Genomic DNA, 10,743 nt, shown 5'->3' with positions numbered 1-10,743 from the left:
GAAAACTGCCTGCCAAAGCAGGAGACACAAGAGAGGTGAGTTTGATCCCTGGGTGGGGAAGATCTCCTAGAGTAGGAAACGGCAACCCACTCCAGTATTCTTTTTTTATTATTATTTATTTATTTATTTTAATTGGAGGATAATTACTTTACAATATTGTGGTGGTTCTTGCCATATATTTTCACTCCAGTATTCTTGCCTGGAAAATCCCATGGACAGAAGAGCCTGGCGGGCTACAGTTTGGGGCTGCAAAGAGTCAGTTCAGAATGGCTGAGCAACTGAGCACAAGCCTTACCCCTAATGGGTGGGCACAGCAGATGTCTGAGACCCCCACTTGATATCACTCAGAAAGCTGAGGTAGGGTCTTCCCTGGTGGTCCAGTGGTTAAGACTCAGTGCTCTCAATGCAGGGGTCCCAGGTTCAATCCCTGGGCAGGGAACTAGATCCCACATGCTGCAACTAAACATCCTGCATGCTGGAGCTAAGACCCAGAGCAGCCAAATAATTTTTTAAAAAAAAACAAAGCTGAGGTAGGCTGTGTGGCAGTTGGACAGGGCTCCAAAGGTCTCCTGTCATTTCTGTGGACCACCCCAGAGTTCAAGTCCAGAACAAGAGCCTAGAGGTCTCTGAAAGCCCCCATGGGTACCCCCTTGGTCACTGAGAGCCTGCCCTTTTCTGCATGTTTCTAAGGGCTTCTCATATACGCAGACTCCTTCATCAGCAAGTCTGAATTTATAAACAGTTACTCTTATTCAGGAAAGCAGAGATGAGCAGTTTTATGTAAAAGTTACATCTCCATTTAAGAAAAAATATATAATTCCACATTCTACTGTCCCTCGAACTTTATTCCCGTTTATGTAGATCTTAATACAGTTATATAGTCGCAGGGCTAACGTCCCCTTTGGATGGTAATGAGGTCCTCTCGAACCCTTTAGCTGCTATAAAGTATGCAGAAGTTAAATGCACAGATGGAAAAAAATTTGTCTCAATTTTATACTTCTGCAAAATGGTAATTTTGTACTTAAAATGTACAAGATGGATGTTCAGAAATATAGGCTGATAGCCTAAATTATATTTGGTCATAATTTATGTAGTACAGTCCCAAAGAGATACAAAAAGGCAGAGCATAATTTATCTGCTGGAATCAGCGATAGCTTTGCTAAAACTACCATTTAGTCCATCCCCCACAGTTTTGAGCAGCCTCCGTCCTCAGGGCTCACTCTATTTAAGTTCCCCATACTGCTGTTTGATCACATATTGTAGTCTATAATTTGCCTATCATCTGAAGCAAATTTAGGTCCCAGAAGTTATGATCTCTATGTAGCAACCACTTTATTTGGTAAATGCAAAATATTTATAGCAATATAAAAACCAGATGAAAATAAAATTCCTATAATCATTGGAACATACACACTTTATCATTGGGGCTCATAACGACTGTCAGAGAAGAACTAGCATATTGCCTAATAAAACTACCTTTGGATGTGTACTTGAACTTGCTGATGCTCGAGAACCAGAGAAACATGTTCTCCAGCATCCTTTTCATCCTGCCAATGACAGGAAATGCCAAGCATGGGCCCTAGATAGGGTTGCCCAAAAGGAAATTAGATGAAAGGCAGTGGGCAGGTAAGTCATTATGGCACATTGGATATGGAAAGGAATTTCCAAGTAGAAACAAATCACTTGGTGAGGGCACTGCTCTGGATAGGTTCACCCCCTTTCAACCAGGGACACTGACCAAATAATGAATGTTGACCATCTTTAAGCCAAGATCAGTGAACTTCTACATTGATGAAATGGCTTGGGCCGTCTTTCAATGCCAGCCTTCTCACGCCTCTAATTGTTTCTCTTTGTGTTTCCAGAATGTTCACCTGGGAGATGTCCAGCCTGGACCCTACAAAAGACCTGAGACACAGTCTATCAATAGCTTCTTTAAAAAGCAGCTAGCTCTTCAAAAGAGTGTGGGGAGAAGCAGAGAGAAGACAGACCTCAACTAGAACGGACACCTGAAAACCAGAGTGATGGCATCTATGCAGTTAACAACAAAACACTTGTTGAGTGCATGTGCCATAGATTCTATTCCTTATAACAACCCTGAAAGTTAGAGTTTGTCTTTCTTACATGATCTATATGCAAATTAAGACCCAGAGAGGTTGGTCGGTCAATTAAGGGGTCTAGGTGGAAGTAACATCCAGGTCTGACACCATTCAAGATGGCGGTCTCACCTGCTGAATTTTCCCATGAGCCAACACAGGACACCAAGCTTCCCAAGACACCTCTGCAAGAATATTGCTTCTCTATCCTCAGAATTGTCTCCACCCATCTCCCCCTCCTTCCATGCAACCCTCAAGGTTGCTTTCAGCTGAGTGAAGATGAAATAGAGCCCTAGATACATCTCTCAGATAAAAACTTCAGCTGAAGTCTCATATATTTCATAGATACTAAAGAGCTCATGGCTCTTTGAAGACGAGTGTTAGTATTAATCATTGTAGTTGTTCAGATCATTTCCTCGTTTTTAACATCACCCAAGCCCTCCCACCAAAAGGCACCATTTCTGGGTCCTAGGGAGCCAGACCCTAAAGGATGCGCTGGAATTCTCTAGATACTTCCTTCCTTCTTCCTTGCAACTTATTTCCAGTTCCAGCTACTTAAGTCTAAGAGAATATCCTGTTTTCAATTCTTTTTTACCCCCAAAATGCTTAAGCACACATTTCATGGAATTCTGCTTAAATCCAAGTGTTATTTTACCAGGTCTCTTTTAAACACTATTTTTCCATACATCACACTGAAAAGAGGGAAAGAAAATGACCCAAAAATAAATGCATAACCCAAAATTAAAGAGGACGTAAGAAGGGCAAAGGAAATACCTTAGGCTAATTTATCCCCTGGTTCTGTGATTGCTTCAAGACCAAATATAGGCTCTGAAAGTATCTGAGCGGGAAGAAACTCTTAACACGCAAGAACTGTTCTGCAGTGGGAGAAACCGAGGTTCAGAAAAAAGACATAATCAACCAGTAAGGAGAACAGTTATGCTGTGATTTGGGTCTTCCCAGGTAGTATGTAAACAATGAGTGTGTCCTCACCCTGCTATATTAAAAATGGGTAACCAATAAGGCCCTACTGTATAGCACAGGGAACTCTGCTGAACGTTATGTGGCAGCCTAGATGGGAGGGGAGTTTGAGGGAGAATGAATACATGTATATGTATGGCTGAGTCCCTTCACTGTTCACCTGAAACTATCACAACATTGTTAATCAGCTACATTCCAATACAAAATAAAAAGGATTTTTTTTTTTTAAAATGAGTGTGTTCTCAAAAGTCAATAACTATTGCACTTAGAGGTGATGTCAAGAATATGTGACTTACAGAATCATTCATAATGAGTCACCAGGCCCTCCTCCAGCCTGGGAGAGAAAGCCTTGAAGGCACATCTCTGAGAGACTGATGGATTTCATTCATCCGTGGTCTGCCAATCCACCCTCCTCCCCATGCAGAAGCAGAAAGAGCAAGGGGGCAACACTGACTTTTGTCAGAAGCCTGCCTTGTGGGCATTTGGTTTGTGGTCTCTCTTTTGACCATAAATAATCCTGTGAGTGATTCCATTGCACAGGTATAGTACCGGTGCTCTACTATGAAGTCCAACTACTTTCACAAGGACACACACAAACAGATCACAATTCAGATAGAAATGCTACTACGGAGGTTATTTCAGAGGCATAAACTATTCACGATACCTGGGTAGCGGTGGGAGAGACCACATTCAAGTTGAATCCTGCAGGATGGTATGGTATTTGTGATCATAGTTCAAGGAAGGGACAGAAGCGCACAAGTCCAGAGAAGAGGTATTTTAGAACCCCACAGGAAGTGCTTCTCCAAGTGCTGAGCCAAAGGGCTGTGTTGTTCATCACCTTCTCAGAAGTCATTCAAACCAGCACTGCCTCCCCGCCACTCCGCAGTCAGGAGCTCTTGACATGCAATATTAGAGAGTGCCAGGATGGGAAAGGCACCACATAAAATCAAATTCTCTTCTATTTTAAGTTGAGTGGTGCACCGGTTCAGCTTTAAAACCTAATTTCTTAAAAGTTTCAAAGGGGAAAAAAATGTCCCTTTGCAATTGGAATCGAGTCCACATAAATTAACAGGCTGGCTCTCCGTATCCATCTTTCAGAACTTGCCCTGATTGTTCATTTTAATCAAGCGGCCCACATTCTTTGACTTTTCATCCTTCACTGCCCAGAATGATGCACTGCAGCTACTGATGACTCGCAAATGTTAATTTTGCTCAAGTTCAAACATCGTCCAAAAAGGGCCTATTTTAAAAGACTGCTTGGCAAACACCAGCTGAAAATGAGGATGAACGGAATCAAACACCACCAAGAAACTCAGAGGAGAGAAAGCTCTGGTCCTCTGGGAACTCACAAGTTCTCATAGCTAAATCCTCCATCTCTCCCAGGCCGAGTAGAATCGCTGATCTCTTGAGTCAGAAGGGAACTCAGACGTCATCCCAGCCCTTCCAGAGGTCATTCAGCATGGTCGTGGGGGAGCTAACAAACCCTTGGTAAAGGAGCCTTTAGTAAATTGTGAAACCCAAGCCTTTCAAGTCTTGCTGTCATTTACCAGGTTTCAGGAAGAGCAAGGCATGTCGCACACACCGACATACACATTTAACAGGCTTATGCAGACCCCAGGCACCCCGTCACCAATCACCTGCTACCTCGACCCTGTCTCTTCAGCATAGAAGGTCACCATTGCCTAGGGAAGGACACAGAGTGCCAGCTGCTCAGAGGGGCTGCAAGAGGAACTGCATGCTTCAATAAGGAGCACCATCCCAGTTCTTCTCTAGAGCTTGTCAAAATCCCAACCGTGTCCATAGGCGTCTGATCAAGCAAGATTCAGATTCACATTCAGAAGTCACTTAGTGAGCACCTACTTTGCCAAGAGGTCCCACAGTAGTTATCTATGGGTATATTGTGTCATTTAATACAGCCACACATAAAGAAATTAACATGTATTACAATCAAAGCTGTTTCATATTAAAATAGATTGGAAAGAAATTGCAAGGAATTGGGACCCACTTAAAAACTCTGAGAACTTGTATAGACTTTGTCCCTCTTCACTCCCCTGGGTCACTTTCTGTTGGATGATCGTGTTTTATTTTCTTCGTATTTCCTCATCACTGAAATTAACTGAAATATCATCTGTTTGTCTCTGCCCTACACCAAGCACCATCAGAAAATAACCTTATCTGTATCAATCACTACTGTATCCCCAGAATACTCAAAGGATATCTTTGAATGAATGAATGAAATAATTATAATCTGTTTTATACCAAGATTCTCCAAAGCCATGACATATAAAGCCCCCCCAGCAGAAAAGGCAGGGGTCTGTGGGTCCCCAAGACTTGGAGAACCATGTCCCAGCAACATGGCCCTAGAGAATAAACTTAGCTGAATACTGTGGTCCAGGCATCTCGGTGCCCCTGCGCCTAGAACGCCAGCATCATGTAAACAAAGCATCGGCAGTGACGAGTCCCAGTTTCCACAGCCCATCAGATGAAACTGCTCACCGTGGCCGCCCATCTTCTGCCAAGAAGAAGCGAGACACTTCCACGGCGACGTCAAAAAAATGACTGCAGCTATTCCCTGAGCGATAACAGCCCATCTTGAAATGCGGGACATGTTTCCTTTGCCTCATAATAATTGCGTTCTGTCTTTTAACCCTCAAAGTGTTAAGTGTCGTCATTTCCTCTGGGGATGCAAAGATCTGGGGTTAACAACTTTCTCTTTTAAAAATTCATAAAGGTGCAAACAAACAGCAGTGCAGCCTATGGCTACACACGGGAAGAAGCCAAGGGAGAAAGAGGGAGAAAAAACCACCATCACCACATTCTCCCCCACAGGACACTTGGCAATTAACTCCAGCTATGTCAGCAATTTTTTTGAAAAATTTCCTAAACATGGAGAAGGCTTATCCTCACCCTATGAAAGACAAAACCACTGCAGTGACTCTGCCATGCATTACAATGTGTGTGTCTTACTTCTTAACCAAGCCGCTAATCACGCAAATTATTGCAACTAATTACATCTGAAGGTCTAATTAATTCTTTCAGTACCACATCATTTAGTACGCATTCACAACACAGCACCTGTTTTGAAAATCCTTGCAGTTAATTTGTTTATAAACAAACACTATTTGCATAAAATGTTTAATGAATGGTTTAACAGTTAGTACAATACTCCAGTTTTGTCTTAGTAGATTTGAGGTCATCAAAGGCCACAATAAATTAATTTTAAACTATACAAATTAATTTAAATAGAATGTGTGAATTTCTCATTAATAAAGGAAACATTTCCAACATGTTAATTAATATCTCTGTAACAGGCTAATTACTGCCTGCACAACAAGTACATCTTGCGAGCAAACCTTAAAGATTTGGGGGGCAAGGGGGTGGGGACTATTTTAAAGCTGCAAGAAAAAAGTGCAATTCAGAGAAAAACACCAGACCCAATTATTCTGAGGAATTTCGTGTTTAGAGCAGGCCAACCAGCCAAAGAAGTGATCTCCTCCCCTTGCTTTCTGGATACAGCACATTTCAGTCATCAAGAAAGAGACAGTTAAACAATGCTTCTATCATGACTCCACAAAGATGGGTAGAGGATGCCTGCCTTCTGGTAGAAGTTCTTCTGAAAGGAAAAGATCTCTCTTGTGAATTTAGGGCATACTGGCTGTATGTGTGCCCTAGTGGTAAATATGGATTTTTATTAAATAAATCTGCATCTTAACACCAGAATCTGAGGCTCAGCCACCATCATTTCCCCTGTGGTAAACCATGGAAAGACACTTCATGTAGAAACTAAAGAGGAACAACATTATCGCTTGGCGTGGAGCACAGCCCTTACCAGAGCCATCACTGAAATATGTTCACAACCCTAAAGTTTGTTTCTGATTTGCAAGCATTTTCACATTTGATAAGCACCTGTTGTAAATTTACATCCACTCAGGAAGTATTCTTACGATAGGAAGCTGAGCATTGTAAAGCATATTTATATTCTTACCCTCGTGCAGTGTTGCCGCTTAATGTTCAGACTGATGAAATCACTGGCTATACAGGACCGAACGGGAAGTGAGCCACCACCTAATTCTCACGGCATCATCCCTGAGGAACTGCAGGTCCTTTCCCCCTGGAAAGGATTTACTGGCACTGATCAACAAGCACTTAGGTTTTAAGTCCATTGACTTGAAGTGTGTGTGTGTGTGTGTGTGTGTGTGTGTGCGCGCGCGCGAGCATGTATGTGTGTTTGTGGAGGCTGTGGGTGTGGAATGACAGACAAAAAGAAGCACAAAGAGACTTCACACTTCCTTGAGACCAGCCATTACACTGCAGAATCAAGAAACCATCCCAAAATAAGTAGGAGCCTCAGGCCCTTAGCGCCAGGGAAAAGCAGGCACTCACCAAGCCTCTGATGGAACCCAGATTTCCAATCTGGTGCCACTGCCCACAGAAGGGAACCCACTGGCCACATTGGCCCGCGGTCCTGATGTTTCTTTAGAGGCCCATGAAGACTGAAAACATCCCAGGCAACCCACTGCCAGGCTGCCCTGGGAAGCCCTGTGGGCTGTGAGAATCTCCTGGCTTGGCTCTTTTGGCAGATCGCTGGCAGCCAACATCCATGTCCCCAGGAGGGACCCAGCTCTCCCTGCCCCATGGTTCCACCCAAAGCCAAGTATTTCCCAGAGACCCCGGGCACTGATGGCTGACGCAGCAGAAGAATGACAGATTTCAGAAAAGGCAAGCAAGCCCATGCTACTCTTTTAAAACTCTTTTCATTCTTTCCAAGTTTCCCACCAACAGCCCCACAATAAAAATTCAATGCTTGAGAGACAAATATTTCAAGAGGGCGGGCAGGGATGAGGAGAAACAAGCTCTTTGCCCTCAGGACACAGATGTAAGCTGCTTTACCTCTAAAATATAAACAAACAAACCCCAAAGAATCAGGGCTGTTAGCACGGGGTGCTCTGTGAGGGGAGCTGGCACGGGGGAGGAGAGACTGTCAGAGAACATCTTCCCATTCCAGAAATAGCAGGAATGGGCACCTGGCTCTGCTGGAAAAGGTCAGGGAGCCTCGCAGCATAGATGGGACCAGGGAACCCTGACGGCCACGTGGTTCCTAACTTCTCTCCAAAGTCGGCGGCAGAAGGCGTCCAGACGCCCCTCTCGCACAAGATCCTTCTCAGATCTGGAGCCTGGCCTTTTCCTCTCCCCATTAAAAATCACCAGCATTTCGCAAATAAAGGCGATCACCATGTGAAAAATTATCTTTTAAAATGGAGTTTAATTTGCATATAAGGAACGAGAGATTTATGACGAGCAGCATCGTCCAGTACTGCATCTGCCTAGCATCAGTCGTAATTTAGATTGTTTGTGACTGATCTTAAATTCTAAAGCTTGGAGAAGATGAAGTACTCTGTTGCTGTATTATTGTCAGGAGTCTAAGACTTACCAGAGATTTATTAGTAATCTTATCACAAACATGTCTCAAGTTTTTGCTTTTAATATGTGCCAAGCTCCTCTGAGGAATTTTCCTCGCTGCAATTATATTCCTCAATGCATGCATTCTGAAGCTGAGTTGATTTCCTTCCCAAAATAAAGCGACCTATCATTACACCACAGCAGCTCTTGTACATTTTTCCTCCGCTACTTAATAATCAATGTATTCATCATTAAAATCTGAGCCCTGAAGCAATGGTTTTTAGCATATTCTAATGACTAGCGACTTGAAAATTACAATGACCTTTCATGTACATTCTGTAAGCACCTTGTTCTAATGTGTACTGTATTTATAGTTTGCCAATACAAACTAGCCAAAGATTGGATAATTACTGTAATCTATTAGCTCGATTGCTTTCCCTGCTCATTTATAGCATGTGCCACGCAGGCCATTTTCAAAAGCTGGCCTATCTTTCATCTCCCGCAAGCTCAGAAAGTAAGGGATACTTCATCTTCACAATATACACACTTACTAACGTCTGAAGAGCGGCCCATATCAGCTCAAGGAGGTTTCAAAAATAAAGAATCTTCCTTCCTATTAGTGTCATAATGCTCTTTGTGACTGACAAAAAACACCGCTCCGAGAGTGTAAACTTTCGTTGAAGAATGTCAAGGCCAGTTCCATTTTCTGCCCATTACTCTGACCTCCAAATAGCATTTAATAAGATCTGCTTGTTTTCCTCGCTTTGAAAGAAAAAGATAAAGGCACTTCCCTTAAACAAGAAACAATTTTTTCGCTATAAGTAAATGTTGCGAGGGAAGCATTAAACTTTTTTTTTTTTTTTTAAGCACGGTGCTGTGACCAGGGAGCAGATGAGAGTCGTGTGTTGGAAGTACCAGCGCAGGTCGCCCGCTGACCCTCGGTGACGGTCTATTTCAGGCAGTTATGGATAGATAACATTACAGACACTGGTAATTAAAACAACACTAATTTTGTCTCGGTGGCCACGCTTTGTTGTTAGAAGCCATCTATCATGGCCTTCACGCATCACACAATGAGAAGACATTTGTCTACGTATATTGTGCTTGGTCAACGGTTTTACGGATCTCCCCGCGTACCTGGACGCCCAGGCACTTTTAAAGACGTAGTGCTTTCATTTCTACTCTGGTACTCTGATTAATAAAACATTTTGCATGCTTAGTCAAAACACGCTGCATTTTTTTTCACCACATATATTCATGGGGGAAGAAACCATGTTAGTTCCCTTCCTTTTAGCAAGAAAATAACAACAACAAAGAAATTCTCATTTGGATTGGAAGAGAAAGAAAAAATAAATAAAAAATGGAAATATTTGCCTTCTCTGTAAAACAGAGAACAGCCTAATGGAGAGCATGATATTAAAATGCACAGGCAACACAAAGCATCTCCTTTAAGACGATACATATTTTTGACTATATATGCTGTTGATTCTTTCCCCTGCATCCATTTGTTTGATTTATGGACACTCTATTTCAACTTCCCCTTTTATTCCAACATCTACAGTTACATGAAGAGTGATGGCAAGTCAAATGTTTTTATATTTTGGTAATAAAAGCAAAAGGAAAGATCTATTCCATAGGCACTCCTAGGAAATTAGGGGAGGCCAAAATGCACACTGACTGGTTTAGTTCGGTTGTAATAAACTAAAGGGAAACTGTAATGGTGCATTTCAAGGGATCTTGAACAAGTGACACAAACAAGAGAAGCAGCAGACAGGACCATTTAACTTCAAACTCCTCGGAAGCGAACCAAAACGTAGATTTCCTCCAGCAAGCCCAGCTGGCTACTGGGTGGCCATCTTCGTTCCTCAGCAGAAAAGCCACCCCCTAAAGACTCTGCAGGCTCCCCCAACTGCATTTCATACCGAGTGTCTAGAAGGTTGGCACTGTTAGAATGCTTTTCTCTAGGTACAGATGATCACAGCCCCTTTTTCCCCTTTGGCTGCAGACACACATGGAGTTTCAAATATTAGCTGGAACTCCGGTTCCTAATTGCTCTCTGAGGGAAGGGATCGTAAACGCAAGTATGGATGACAAAGATGCAGGCAAGAATCCTGCATCAAAGCTGTTTGCAAAGTGACACAACTAGTTATTAAAAAGTACATTTTTATTCTAGTCTTAGAATTTGCATTCCTCAGAAACCCCGTGGATTTTGAAATGCGACCACAGAAATATTGGGGTAATGACCATTCCTAATACTTACAAGGGAAAGATA

The 10,743-nt window shown here is 42.6% G+C and overlaps 1 non-coding gene across 1 annotated transcript; it reads left to right on the top strand.

The window, feature by feature from the left end:
• The first annotated feature begins 366 nt into the window (after positions 1–366).
• On the top strand, positions 367–439 carry TRNAE-CUC (transfer RNA glutamic acid (anticodon CUC)). The gene has a single exon. It is a non-coding gene; the product is annotated as a tRNA-Glu (tRNA).
• The last annotated feature ends 10,304 nt before the right edge of the window (positions 440–10,743 follow it).

Source organism: Moschus berezovskii, chromosome 22 (assembly GCF_049115385.1).
Source record: "Moschus berezovskii isolate FMDL1 chromosome 22, NW_MosBer_1.0, whole genome shotgun sequence".
Classification (NCBI taxonomy): Eukaryota; Metazoa; Chordata; class Mammalia; order Artiodactyla; family Moschidae; genus Moschus; species Moschus berezovskii.
Note: the sequence above shows the minus strand (reverse complement) of the source record. Positions and strands in the feature narration are given on the sequence as shown.